The sequence below is a fragment of the Rhinoderma darwinii genome, chromosome 3 (assembly GCF_050947455.1).
Source record: "Rhinoderma darwinii isolate aRhiDar2 chromosome 3, aRhiDar2.hap1, whole genome shotgun sequence".
NCBI classification, from domain to species: Eukaryota; Metazoa; Chordata; class Amphibia; order Anura; family Rhinodermatidae; genus Rhinoderma; species Rhinoderma darwinii.
The window spans coordinates 77,418,099-77,430,469 of NC_134689.1; the positions used below are offsets into that span (position 1 = coordinate 77,418,099).

At 39.8% G+C, this 12,371-nt stretch overlaps 8 non-coding genes across 8 annotated transcripts; all 8 read right to left on the minus strand.

The window, feature by feature from the left end:
* Positions 1-346: 346 nt before the first annotated feature.
* Positions 347-429, minus strand: TRNAL-CAG (transfer RNA leucine (anticodon CAG)). The gene has a single exon. It is a non-coding gene; the product is annotated as a tRNA-Leu (tRNA).
* A 755-nt stretch (positions 430-1,184) lies between these two features.
* Positions 1,185-1,267, minus strand: TRNAL-CAG (transfer RNA leucine (anticodon CAG)). Its single transcript has one exon. It is a non-coding gene; the product is annotated as a tRNA-Leu (tRNA).
* Positions 1,268-2,617: 1,350 nt separating this feature from the next.
* Positions 2,618-2,700, minus strand: TRNAL-CAG (transfer RNA leucine (anticodon CAG)). The gene has a single exon. It is a non-coding gene; the product is annotated as a tRNA-Leu (tRNA).
* A 1,349-nt stretch (positions 2,701-4,049) lies between these two features.
* Positions 4,050-4,132, minus strand: TRNAL-CAG (transfer RNA leucine (anticodon CAG)). The gene has a single exon. It is a non-coding gene; the product is annotated as a tRNA-Leu (tRNA).
* Positions 4,133-4,644: 512 nt separating this feature from the next.
* On the minus strand, positions 4,645-4,727 carry TRNAL-CAG (transfer RNA leucine (anticodon CAG)). The gene has a single exon. It is a non-coding gene; the product is annotated as a tRNA-Leu (tRNA).
* A 2,781-nt stretch (positions 4,728-7,508) lies between these two features.
* Positions 7,509-7,591, minus strand: TRNAL-CAG (transfer RNA leucine (anticodon CAG)). Its single transcript has one exon. It is a non-coding gene; the product is annotated as a tRNA-Leu (tRNA).
* Positions 7,592-10,372: 2,781 nt separating this feature from the next.
* On the minus strand, positions 10,373-10,455 carry TRNAL-CAG (transfer RNA leucine (anticodon CAG)). Its single transcript has one exon. It is a non-coding gene; the product is annotated as a tRNA-Leu (tRNA).
* A 1,833-nt stretch (positions 10,456-12,288) lies between these two features.
* On the minus strand, positions 12,289-12,371 carry TRNAL-AAG (transfer RNA leucine (anticodon AAG)). Its single transcript has one exon. It is a non-coding gene; the product is annotated as a tRNA-Leu (tRNA).

Sequence of the window (12,371 nt, forward strand, 5' to 3'; positions counted from 1 at the left end):
CCTTGTTCTTGCTTTAACCTGAAAATACAGAAAAACTACCCTGGGAGGTACCCAGCAGTAGTTTAGTGGAGTTCCATTCTCTATAACATTCACTCAAGTAAGCAGAGGAATCGGTATTGTCTTACATAGTTTACTTAAATATGAGTATTCAAAAGTGGGATTTAAATCCACGCCTTCACGAGAGACTGCTCGGTCATCCTATCCTACACAAATAAGAAAACTTTCAAGATTGGATGCCAAGCCAGTCATCTGAAGAGTCTAACATTTTGGGGCGTGTTTTGGCATAGTGGGTTTTTTCACTAGCGCTGTCGGAATGACATTGCAGTGTGTTTAAGAAAAGTTGTATTGTCAGAAGTGGGACTTGAACCCACGCCTCCAGGGGAGACTGCGACCTGAACGCAGCGCCTTAGACCGCTCGGCCATCCTGACTAATAGAAAAGCTAAGCCTTTCAGAAATGGAAGAAAAAACCGTCATGTTAAGGGTCCAGTTTTTGGGAATTTAAAATAGAAAGATTAGAACTGTTTCTTGTCCATTTCCATCATGTAGTTATTGGTTTATGATTAACAGTGCTGTAACAAAGAGGTCCTGAAGAACCCTTGTTCTTGCTTTAACCTGAAAATACAGAAAAACTACCCTGGGAGGTACCCAGCAGTAGTTTAGTGGAGTTCCATTCTCTATAACATTCACTCAAGTAAGCAGAGGAATCTGTATTGTCTTACATAGTTACTTAAATATGAAATAGAAAATAGAAAGATTAGTACTGTTTCTTGTCCATTTCCATCATGTAGTTATTGGTGTGTGATTAACAGTGCTGTAACAAAGAGGTCCTGAAGAACCCTTGTTCTTGCTTTAACCTGAAAATACAGAAAAAACTACCCTGGGAGGTACCCAGCAGTAGTTTAGTGGAGTTCCATTCTCTATAACATTCACTCAAGTAAGCAGAGGAATCGGTATTGTCTTACATAGTTTACTTAAATATGAGTATTCAAAAGTGGGATTTAAATCCACGCCTTCACGAGAGACTGCTCGGTCATCCTATCCTACACAAATAAGAAAACTTTCAAGATTGGATGCCAAGCCAGTCATCTGAAGAGTCTAACATTTTGGGGCGTGTTTTGGCATAGTGGGTTTTTTCACTAGCGCTGTCGGAATGACATTGCAGTGTGTTTAAGAAAAGTTGTATTGTCAGAAGTGGGACTTGAACCCACGCCTCCAGGGGAGACTGCGACCTGAACGCAGCGCCTTAGACCGCTCGGCCATCCTGACTAATAGAAAAGCTAAGCCTTTCAGAAATGGAAGAAAAAACCGTCATGTTAAGGGTCCAGTTTTTGGGAATTTAAAATAGAAAGATTAGAACTGTTTCTTGTCCATTTCCATCATGTAGTTATTGGTTTATGATTAACAGTGCTGTAACAAAGAGGTCCTGAAGAACCCTTGTTCTTGCTTTAACCTGAAAATACAGAAAAACTACCCTGGGAGGTACCCAGCAGTAGTTTAGTGGAGTTCCATTCTCTATAACATTCACTCAAGTAAGCAGAGGAATCTGTATTGTCTTACATAGTTACTTAAATATGAAATAGAAAATAGAAAGATTAGTACTGTTTCTTGTCCATTTCCATCATGTAGTTATTGGTGTGTGATTAACAGTGCTGTAACAAAGAGGTCCTGAAGAACCCTTGTTCTTGCTTTAACCTGAAAATACAGAAAAAACTACCCTGGGAGGTACCCAGCAGTAGTTTAGTGGAGTTCCATTCTCTATAACATTCACTCAAGTAAGCAGAGGAATCGGTATTGTCTTACATAGTTTACTTAAATATGAGTATTCAAAAGTGGGATTTAAATCCACGCCTTCACGAGAGACTGCTCGGTCATCCTATCCTACACAAATAAGAAAACTTTCAAGATTGGATGCCAAGCCAGTCATCTGAAGAGTCTAACATTTTGGGGCGTGTTTTGGCATAGTGGGTTTTTTCACTAGTGCTGTCGGAATGACATTGCAGTGTGTTTAAGAAAAGTTGTATTGTCAGAAGTGGGATTTGAACCCACGCCTCCAGGGGAGACTGTGACCTGAACGCAGCGCCTTAGACCGCTCGGCCATCCTGACTTATAGAAAAGCCAAGCCTTTCAGAAATGGAAGAAAAAACCGTCATGTTAAGGGTCCAGTTTTTGGGAATTTAAAATAGAAAGATTAGAACTGTTTCTTGTCCATTTCCATCATGTAGTTATTGGTTTATGATTAACAGTGCTGTAACAAAGAGGTCCTGAAGAACCCTTGTTCTTGCTTTAACCTGAAAATACAGAAAAACTACCCTGGGAGGTACCCAGCAGTAGTTTAGTGGAGTTCCATTCTCTATAACATTCACTCAAGTAAGCAGAGGAATCGGTATTGTCTTACATAGTTTACTTAAATATGAGTATTCAAAAGTGGGATTTAAATCCACGCCTTCACGAGAGACTGCTCGGTCATCCTATCCTACACAAATAAGAAAACTTTCAAGATTGGATGCCAAGCCAGTCATCTGAAGAGTCTAACATTTTGGGGCGTGTTTTGGCATAGTGGGTTTTTTCACTAGCGCTGTCGGAATGACATTGCAGTGTGTTTAATAAAAGTTGTATTGTCAGAAGTGGGATTTGAACCCACGCCTCCAGGGGAGACTGCGACCTGAACGCAGCACCTTAGACCGCTCGGCCATCCTGACTAAAAGGAAAGCTAAGCCTTTCAGAAATGGAAGAAAAAACCGTCATGTTAAGGGTCCAGTTTTTGGGAATTTAAAATAGAAAGATTAGAACTGTTTCTTGTCCATTTCCATCATGTAGTTATTGGTTTATGATTAACAGTGCTGTAAAAAAGAGGTCCTGAAGTACCCTTGTTCTTGCTTTAACCTGAAAATACAGAAAAACTACCCTGGGAGGTACCCAGCAGTAGTTTAGTGGAGTTCCATTCTCTATAACATTCACTCAAGTAAGCAGAGGAATCGGTATTGTCTTACATAGTTTACTTAAATATGAGTATTCAAAAGTGGGATTTAAATCCACGCCTTCACGAGAGACTGCTCGGTCATCCTATCCTACACAAATAAGAAAACTTTCAAGATTAGATGCCAAGCCAGTCATCTGAATAGTCTAACATTTTGGGGCGTGTTTTGGCATAGTGGGTTTTTTCACTAGCGCTGTCGGAATGACATTGCAGTGTGTTTAATGAAAGTTGTATTGTCAGAAGTGGGATTTGAACCCACGCCTCCAGGGGAGACTGCGACCTGAACGCAGCGCCTTAGACCGCTCGGCGATCCTGACTTATCGAAAAGCCAAGCCTTTCAGAAATCTAAGAAAAAACCGTCATGTTAAGGGTCCAGTTTTTGGGAATTTAAAATAGAAAGATTAGAACTGTTTCTTGTCCATTTCCATCATGTAGTTATTGGTTTATGATTAACAGTGCTGTAACAAAGAGGTCCTGAAGAACCCTTGTTCTTGCTTTAACCTGAAAATACAGAAAAACTACCCTGGGAGGTACCCAGCAGTAGTTTAGTGGAGTTCCATTCTCTATAACATTCACTCAAGTAAGCAGAGGAATCTGTATTGTCTTACATAGTTACTTAAATATGAAATAGAAAATAGAAAGATTAGTACTGTTTCTTGTCCATTTCCATCATGTAGTTATTGGTTTATGATTAACAGTGCTGTAAAAAAGAGGTCCTGAAGAACCCTTGTTCTTGCTTTAACCTGAAAATACAGAAAAACTACCCTGGGAGGTACCCAGCAGTAGTTTAGTGGAGTTCCATTCTCTATAACATTCACTCAAGTAAGCAGAGGAATCGGTATTGTCTTACATAGTTTACTTAAATATGAGTATTCAAAAGTAGGATTTAAATCCACGCCTTCACGAGAGACTGCTCGGTCATCCTATCCTACACAAATAAGAAAACTTTCAAGATTGGATGCCAAGCCAGTCATCTGAAGAGTCTAACATTTTGGGGCATGTTTTGGCATAGTGGGTTCTTTCACTAGCGCTGTCAGAATGACATTGCAGTGTGTTTAATGAAAGTTGTATTGTCAGAAGTGGGATTTGAACCCACGCCTCCAGGGGAGACTGCGACCTGAACGCAGCGCCTTAGACCGCTCGGCCATCCTGACTTATAGAAAAGCCAAGCCTTTCAGATATGGAAGAAAAAACCGTCATGTTAAGGGTCCAGTTTTTGGGAATTTAAAATAGAAAGATTAGAACTGTTTCTTGTCCATTTCCATCATGTAGTTATTGGTTTATGATTAACAGTGCTGTAACAAAGAGGTCCTGAAGAACCCTTGTTCTTGCTTTAACCTGAAAATACAGAAAAACTACCCTGGGAGGTACCCAGCAGTAGTTTAGTGGAGTTCCATTCTCTATAACATTCACTCAAGTAAGCAGAGGAATCGGTATTGTCTTACATAGTTTACTTAAATATGAGTATTCAAAAGTAGGATTTAAATCCACGCCTTCACGAGAGACTGCTCGGTCATCCTATCCTACACAAATAAGAAAACTTCCAAGATTGGATGCCAAGCCAGTCATCTGAAGAGTCTAACATTTTGGGGCATGTTTTGGCATAGTGTGTTTTTTCACTAGCACTGTCAGAATGACATTGCAGTGTGTTTAATGAAAGTTGTATTGTCAGAAGTGGGATTTGAACCCACGCCTCCAGGGGAGACTGCGACCTGAACGCAGCGCCTTAGACCGCTCGGCCATCCTGACTTATAGAAAAGCCAAGCCTTTCAGATATGGAAGAAAAAACCGTCATGTTAAGGGTCCAGTTTTTGGGAATTTAAAATAGAAAGATTAGAACTGTTTCTTGTCCATTTCCATCATGTAGTTATTGGTTTATGATTAACAGTGCTGTAACAAAGAGGTCCTGAAGAACCCTTGTTCTTGCTTTAACCTGAAAATACAGAAAAACTACCCTGGGAGGTACCCAGCAGTAGTTTAGTGGAGTTCCATTCTCTATAACATTCACTCAAGTAAGCAGAGGAATCTGTATTGTCTTACATAGTTACTTAAATATGAAATAGAAAATAGAAAGATTAGTACTGTTTCTTGTCCATTTCCATCATGTAGTTATTGGTTTATGATTAACAGTGCTGTAAAAAAGAGGTCATGAAGAACCCTTGTTCTTGCTTTAACCTGAAAATACAGAAAAACTACCCTGGGAGGTACCCAGCAGTAGTTTAGTGGAGTTCCATTCTCTATAACATTCACTCAAGTAAGCAGAGGAATCGGTATTGTCTTACATAGTTTACTTAAATATGAGTATTCAAAAGTGGGATTTAAATCCACGCCTTCACGAGAGACTGCTCGGTCATCCTATCCTACACAAATTAGAAAACTTTCAAGATTGGATGCCAAGCCAGTCATCTGAAGAGTCTAACATTTTGGGGCGTGTTTTGGCATAGTGGGTTTTTTCACTAGTGCTGTCGGAATGACATTGCAGTGTGTTTAAGAAAAGTTGTATTGTCAGAAGTGGGATTTGAACCCACGCCTCCAGGGGAGACTGTGACCTGAACGCAGCGCCTTAGACCGCTCGGCCATCCTGACTTATAGAAAAGCCAAGCCTTTCAGAAATGGAAGAAAAAACCGTCATGTTAAGGGTCCAGTTTTTGGGAATTTAAAATAGAAAGATTAGAACTGTTTCTTGTCCATTTCCATCATGTAGTTATTGGTTTATGATTAACAGTGCTGTAAAAAAGAGGTCCTGAAGAACCCTTGTTCTTGCTTTAACCTGAAAATACAGAAAAACTACCCTGGGAGGTACCCAGCAGTAGTTTAGTGGAGTTCCATTCTCTATAACATTCACTCAAGTAAGCAGAGGAATCGGTATTGTCTTACATAGTTTACTTAAATATGAGTATTCAAAAGTGGGATTTAAATCCACGCCTTCACGAGAGACTGCTCGGTCATCCTATCCTACACAAATAAGAAAACTTTCAAGATTGGATGCCAAGCCAGTCATCTGAAGAGTCTAACATTTTGGGGCGTGTTTTGGCATAGTGGGTTTTTTCACTAGCGCTGTCGGAATGACATTGCAGTGTGTTTAATAAAAGTTGTATTGTCAGAAGTGGGATTTGAACCCACGCCTCCAGGGGAGACTACGACCTGAACGCAGCGCCTTAGACCGCTCGGCCATCCAGACTTATAGAAAAGCCAAGCCTTTCAGAAATGGAAGAAAAAACCGTCATGTTAAGGGTCCAGTTTTTGGGAATTTAAAATAGAAAGATTAGAACTGTTTCTTGTCCATTTCCATCATGTAGTTATTGGTTTATGATTAACAGTGCTGTAACAAAGAGGTCCTGAAGAACCCTTGTTCTTGCTTTAACCTGAAAATACAGAAAAACTACCCTGGGAGGTACCCAGCAGTAGTTTAGTGGAGTTCCATTCTCTATAACAATCACTCAAGTAAGCAGAGGAATCTGTATTGTCTTACATAGTTACTTAAATATGAAATAGAAAATAGAAAGATTAGTACTGTTTCTTGTCCATTTCCATCATGTAGTTATTGGTTTATGATTAACAGTGCTGTAAAAAAGAGGTCCTGAAGAACCCTTGTTCTTGCTTTAACCTGAAAATACAGAAAAACTACCCTGGGAGGTACCCAGCAGTAGTTTAGTGGAGTTCCATTCTCTATAACATTCACTCAAGTAAGCAGAGGAATCGGTATTGTCTTACATAGTTTACTTAAATATGAGTATTCAAAAGTGGGATTTAAATCCACGCCTTCACGAGAGACTGCTCGGTCATCCTATCCTACACAAATAAGAAAACTTTCAAGATTGGATGCCAAGCCAGTCATCTGAAGAGTCTAACATTTTGGGGCGTGTTTTGGCATAGTGGGTTTTTTCACTAGCGCTGTCGGAATGACATTGCAGTGTGTTTAATAAAAGTTGTATTGTCAGAAGTGGGATTTGAACCCACGCCTCCAGGGGAGACTGCGACCTGAACGCAGCGCCTTAGACCGCTCGGCCATCCAGACTTATAGAAAAGCCAAGCCTTTCAGAAATGGAAGAAAAAACCGTCATGTTAAGGGTCCAGTTTTTGGGAATTTAAAATAGAAAGATTAGAACTGTTTCTTGTCCATTTCCATCATGTAGTTATTGGTTTATGATTAACAGTGCTGTAACAAAGAGGTCCTGAAGAACCCTTGTTCTTGCTTTAACCTGAAAATACAGAAAAACTACCCTGGGAGGTACCCAGCAGTAGTTTAGTGGAGTTCCATTCTCTATAACATTCACTCAAGTAAGCAGAGGAATCGGTATTGTCTTACATAGTTTACTTAAATATGAGTATTCAAAAGTAGGATTTAAATCCACGCCTTCACGAGAGACTGCTCGGTCATCCTATCCTACACAAATAAGAAAACTTTCAAGATTGGATGCCAAGCCAGTCATCTGAAGAGTCTAACATTTTGGGGCATGTTTTGGCATAGTGGGTTTTTTCACTAGCGCTGTCGGAATGACATTGCAGTGTGTTTAAGAAAAGTTATATTGTCAGAAGTGGGATTTGAACCCACGCCTCCAGGGGAGACTGCGACCTGAACGCAGCGCCTTAGACCGCTCGGCCATCCTGACTTATAGAAAAGCCAAGCCTTTCAGATATGGAAGAAAAAACCGTCATGTTAAGGGTCCAGTTTTTGGGAATTTAAAATAGAAAGATTAGAACTGTTTCTTGTCCATTTCCATCATGTAGTTATTGGTTTATGATTAACAGTGCTGTAACAAAGAGGTCCTGAAGAACCCTTGTTCTTGCTTTAACCTGAAAATACAGAAAAACTACCCTGGGAGGTACCCAGCAGTAGTTTAGTGGAGTTCCATTCTCTATAACATTCACTCAAGTAAGCAGAGGAATCTGTATTGTCTTACATAGTTACTTAAATATGAAATAGAAAATAGAAAGATTAGTACTGTTTCTTGTCCATTTCCATCATGTAGTTATTGGTTTATGATTAACAGTGCTGTAAAAAAGAGGTCATGAAGAACCCTTGTTCTTGCTTTAACCTGAAAATACAGAAAAACTACCCTGGGAGGTACCCAGCAGTAGTTTAGTGGAGTTCCATTCTCTATAACATTCACTCAAGTAAGCAGAGGAATCGGTATTGTCTTACATAGTTTACTTAAATATGAGTATTCAAAAGTGGGATTTAAATCCACGCCTTCACGAGAGACTGCTCGGTCATCCTATCCTACACAAATTAGAAAACTTTCAAGATTGGATGCCAAGCCAGTCATCTGAAGAGTCTAACATTTTGGGGCGTGTTTTGGCATAGTGGGTTTTTTCACTAGTGCTGTCGGAATGACATTGCAGTGTGTTTAAGAAAAGTTGTATTGTCAGAAGTGGGATTTGAACCCACGCCTCCAGGGGAGACTGTGACCTGAACGCAGCGCCTTAGACCGCTCGGCCATCCTGACTTATAGAAAAGCCAAGCCTTTCAGAAATGGAAGAAAAAACCGTCATGTTAAGGGTCCAGTTTTTGGGAATTTAAAATAGAAAGATTAGAACTGTTTCTTGTCCATTTCCATCATGTAGTTATTGGTTTATGATTAACAGTGCTGTAAAAAAGAGGTCCTGAAGAACCCTTGTTCTTGCTTTAACCTGAAAATACAGAAAAACTACCCTGGGAGGTACCCAGCAGTAGTTTAGTGGAGTTCCATTCTCTATAACATTCACTCAAGTAAGCAGAGGAATCGGTATTGTCTTACATAGTTTACTTAAATATGAGTATTCAAAAGTGGGATTTAAATCCACGCCTTCACGAGAGACTGCTCGGTCATCCTATCCTACACAAATAAGAAAACTTTCAAGATTGGATGCCAAGCCAGTCATCTGAAGAGTCTAACATTTTGGGGCGTGTTTTGGCATAGTGGGTTTTTTCACTAGCGCTGTCGGAATGACATTGCAGTGTGTTTAATAAAAGTTGTATTGTCAGAAGTGGGATTTGAACCCACGCCTCCAGGGGAGACTACGACCTGAACGCAGCGCCTTAGACCGCTCGGCCATCCAGACTTATAGAAAAGCCAAGCCTTTCAGAAATGGAAGAAAAAACCGTCATGTTAAGGGTCCAGTTTTTGGGAATTTAAAATAGAAAGATTAGAACTGTTTCTTGTCCATTTCCATCATGTAGTTATTGGTTTATGATTAACAGTGCTGTAACAAAGAGGTCCTGAAGAACCCTTGTTCTTGCTTTAACCTGAAAATACAGAAAAACTACCCTGGGAGGTACCCAGCAGTAGTTTAGTGGAGTTCCATTCTCTATAACATTCACTCAAGTAAGCAGAGGAATCGGTATTGTCTTACATAGTTTACTTAAATATGAGTATTCAAAAGTAGGATTTAAATCCACGCCTTCACGAGAGACTGCTCGGTCATCCTATCCTACACAAATAAGAAAACTTTCAAGATTGGATGCCAAGCCAGTCATCTGAAGAGTCTAACATTTTGGGGCATGTTTTGGCATAGTGGGTTTTTTCACTAGCGCTGTCGGAATGACATTGCAGTGTGTTTAAGAAAAGTTATATTGTCAGAAGTGGGATTTGAACCCACGCCTCCAGGGGAGACTGCGACCTTAACGCAGCGCCTTAGACTGCTCGGCCATCCTGCCTTATAGAAAAGCCAAGCCTTTCAGATATGGAAGAAAAAACCGTCATGTTAAGGGTCCAGTTTTTGGGAATTTAAAATAGAAAGATTAGAACTGTTTCTTGTCCATTTCCATCATGTAGTTATTGGTTTATGATTAACAGTGCTGTAACAAAGAGGTCCTGAAGAACCCTTGTTCTTGCTTTAACCTGAAAATACAGAAAAACTACCCTGGGAGGTACCCAGCAGTAGTTTAGTGGAGTTCCATTCTCTATAACATTCACTCAAGTAAGCAGAGGAATCTGTATTGTCTTACATAGTTACTTAAATATGAAATAGAAAATAGAAAGATTAGTACTGTTTCTTGTCCATTTCCATCATGTAGTTATTGGTTTATGATTAACAGTGCTGTAAAAAAGAGGTCATGAAGAACCCTTGTTCTTGCTTTAACCTGAAAATACAGAAAAACTACCCTGGGAGGTACCCAGCAGTAGTTTAGTGGAGTTCCATTCTCTATAACATTCACTCAAGTAAGCAGAGGAATCGGTATTGTCTTACATAGTTTACTTAAATATGAGTATTCAAAAGTGGGATTTAAATCCACGCCTTCACGAGAGACTGCTCGGTCATCCTATCCTACACAAATAAGAAAACTTTCAAGATTGGATGCCAAGCCAGTCATCTGAAGAGTCTAACATTTTGGGGCGTGTTTTGGCATAGTGGGTTTTTTCACTAGCGCTGTCGGAATGACATTGCAGTGTGTTTAATAAAAGTTGTATTGTCAGAAGTGGGATTTGAACCCACGCCTCCAGGGGAGACTGCGACCTGAACGCAGCGCCTTAGACCACTCGGCCATCCAGACTTATAGAAAAGCCAAGCCTTTCAGAAATGGAAGAAAAAACCGTCATGTTAAGGGTCCAGTTTTTGGGAATTTAAAATAGAAAGATTAGAACTGTTTCTTGTCCATTTCCATCATGTAGTTATTGGTTTATGATTAACAGTGCTGTAACAAAGAGGTCCTGAAGAACCCTTGTTCTTGCTTTAACCTGAAAATACAGAAAAACTACCCTGGGAGGTACCCAGCAGTAGTTTAGTGGAGTTCCATTCTCTATAACAATCACTCAAGTAAGCAGAGGAATCTGTATTGTCTTACATAGTTACTTAAATATGAAATAGAAAATAGAAAGATTAGTACTGTTTCTTGTCCATTTCCATCATGTAGTTATTGGTTTATGATTAACAGTGCTGTAAAAAAGAGGTCCTGAAGAACCCTTGTTCTTGCTTTAACCTGAAAATACAGAAAAACTACCCTGGGAGGTACCCAGCAGTAGTTTAGTGGAGTTCCATTCTCTATAACATTCACTCAAGTAAGCAGAGGAATCGGTATTGTCTTACATAGTTTACTTAAATATGAGTATTCAAAAGTGGGATTTAAATCCACGCCTTCACGAGAGACTGCTCGGTCATCCTATCCTACACAAATAAGAAAACTTTCAAGATTGGATGCCAAGCCAGTCATCTGAAGAGTCTAACATTTTGGGGCATGTTTTGGCATAGTGGGTTTTTTCACTAGCGCTGTCGGAATGACATTGCAGTGTGTTTAAGAAAAGTTATATTGTCAGAAGTGGGATTTGAACCCACGCCTCCAGGGGAGACTGCGACCTTAACGCAGCGCCTTAGACTGCTCGGCCATCCTGCATTATAGAAAAGCCAAGCCTTTCAGATATGGAAGAAAAAACCGTCATGTTAAGGGTCCAGTTTTTGGGAATTTAAAATAGAAAGATTAGAACTGTTTCTTGTCCATTTCCATCATGTAGTTATTGGTTTATGATTAACAGTGCTGTAACAAAGAGGTCCTGAAGAACCCTTGTTCTTGCTTTAACCTGAAAATACAGAAAAACTACCCTGGGAGGTACCCAGCAGTAGTTTAGTGGAGTTCCATTCTCTATAACATTCACTCAAGTAAGCAGAGGAATCTGTATTGTCTTACATAGTTACTTAAATATGAAATAGAAAATAGAAAGATTAGTACTGTTTCTTGTCCATTTCCATCATGTAGTTATTGGTTTATGATTAACAGTGCTGTAAAAAAGAGGTCCTGAAGAACCCTTGTTCTTGCTTTAACCTGAAAATACAGAAAAACTACCCTGGGAGGTACCCAGCAGTAGTTTAGTGGAGTTCCATTCTCTATAACAATCACTCAAGTAAGCAGAGGAATCTGTATTGTCTTACATAGTTACTTAAATATGAAATAGAAAATAGAAAGATTAGTACTGTTTCTTGTCCATTTCCATCATGTAGTTATTGGTTTATGATTAACAGTGCTGTAAAAAAGAGGTCCTGAAGAACCCTTGTTCTTGCTTTAACCTGAAAATACAGAAAAACTACCCTGGGAGGTAACAAGCAGTAGTTTAGTGGAGTTCCATTCTCTATAACATTCACTCAAGTAAGCAGAGGAATCGGTATTGTCTTACATAGTTTACTTAAATATGAGTATTCAAAAGTGGGATTTAAATCCACGCCTTCACGAGAGACTGCTCGGTCATCCTATCCTACACGAATAAGAAAACTTTCAAGATTGGATGCCAAGCCAGTCATCTGAAGAGTCTAACATTTTGGGGCGTGTTTTGGCATAGTGGGTTTTTTCACTAGCGCTGTCGGAATGACATTGCAGTGTGTTTAATAAAAGTTGCATTGTCAGAAGTGGGATTTGAACCCACGCCTCCAGGGGAGACTGCGACCTTAACGCAGCGCCTTAGACCGCTCGGCCATCCTGAC